The following is a 1724-nucleotide window of genomic DNA, read 5'->3' as shown; positions in this document are numbered from 1 at the left end:
TCTCCTCCTTTCCCTCCTCCCGTGCGGCCACCGTTCGCTACTCCCTCGCGCGCACGTGCACACCGCCGTACCCATTCCCCGCGCTCGCCGTCACGCCTCCGGCCGGCCCAGTGCTTGCGCTCACCGTGCCTGGACCGGCGCCCTGCTCGCCCCTACCGTCCCGACCAACCACCGCGCTCACCGCGGTCCCCGCGCAGGCCACGCCCACCTCTTGCAGCCATCGCGCCGACTGCAATCGTCGGCGCCTCCATTTGCCTGGGCGGGCGCCCAAACGGGCTGGCGCCCACACGCCCGTAACCCGTTCGCCCATGGCTGTTTGGCCCCCGGGCCACAGACAAGTGGGGCCCAGCCCCTAGAACATTTAAAAAATATATATATAAATATAAAAATATATTAAATAAATAAATGAATAATAACTAAAATAATTAAAATATTAATTAATTAATCAAGTAATTAATTAAGTTAATTAATCCTGATTAGATTAACCTAATCACAAATTAAACTAAACAGTTAATTAAGCTAACTAATTAACCTAAACCCTAATTAACCTAAATAGAGAATGACAGGTGGGTCCCACTGGACCCACACGTCAGATTGACCTAGTCAACCCTGTTGACTGCTGATGTCAGCATGACGTCATGCTGACGTCATAAATCCATTTTCCGAATTAATTAAATAATTAAATAAATTCTAGAAATTAATAAAATCTTTAGAAAATCATATCTTTTAATCCGTAACTCGGATTAAAATATTTTCAACATGAAAGTTGCTCAGAATGACGAGACGATTCCGAATACGCAACCCGTTCGTCCGCCACACCCCCCTAACCTATCGAACTCGCAACTTTCCCCCCTTCCGGCTCCTCTGCCCGAAAACACGGAACCCCGGGAATACTTCCCGGATGCTTTCCCCCTTCACCGGTATCACCTCCTACCGCGTAGAACACATCTAGCTCTGCCTGTTATCCTGTTATGCACTTGCTTACTATGTATTTACTGTTTCTCCCCCCTCTTCTCTTCGGTGGACCCCGTGACGAGGCTGACGCCCCAGTTCGACTACGGAGTTGACGACCCCTCTCTCTTGCCAGAGCAACCAGGCAAGCCCCCCCTTGATCACCAGATATCGCCTATTCTCCTCTATACTGCTTGCATTAGAGTAGTGTAGCATGTTACTGCTTTCGTTAATCCTATTCTGATGCATAGCCTGACATTGTCGCTACATCCCGGTAGAGGTGGGCCTGGATTCCCGACGGCCCTCGACTGTTACTTTGTGGCGGAGCGACAGGGCAGGTTGAGACCACCTAGGAGACAGGTGGGCCTGGCCCTGTTCGGCGTTCGCGGATACTTAACACGCTTAACGAGATCTTGGTATTTGATCTGAGTCGGCTACGAGCCTATACGCACTAACCATCTACGTGGGAGTAGTTATGGGTATCCCGACGTCGTGGTATCAGCCGAAGCACTTCAGACGTCAGCGACGGAGCGGCGCGCGCCGGATTGGAACGTAAGCCTGCTCTTGTATTAAGGGGGCTAGTTCCGCTTTCGGCCGCGTACGCAACGTGCAGGTGTGCTATGGGCGATGGGCCCAGACCCCTGTGCGCTTAGGTTTAGACCGGCGTGCTGGCCTCTCTGTTTTGCCTAGGTGGGGCTGCGACGTGTTGATCTTCCGCGGTCGGGCATGACCCAGGAAAGTGTGTCCGGCCAAATGGGATCGAGCGTGTTGGG

This window comes from Triticum dicoccoides, chromosome 6B, assembly GCF_002162155.2.
Source record: "Triticum dicoccoides isolate Atlit2015 ecotype Zavitan chromosome 6B, WEW_v2.0, whole genome shotgun sequence".
NCBI classification, from domain to species: domain Eukaryota; kingdom Viridiplantae; phylum Streptophyta; class Magnoliopsida; order Poales; family Poaceae; genus Triticum; species Triticum dicoccoides.
Note: the sequence above shows the minus strand (reverse complement) of the source record.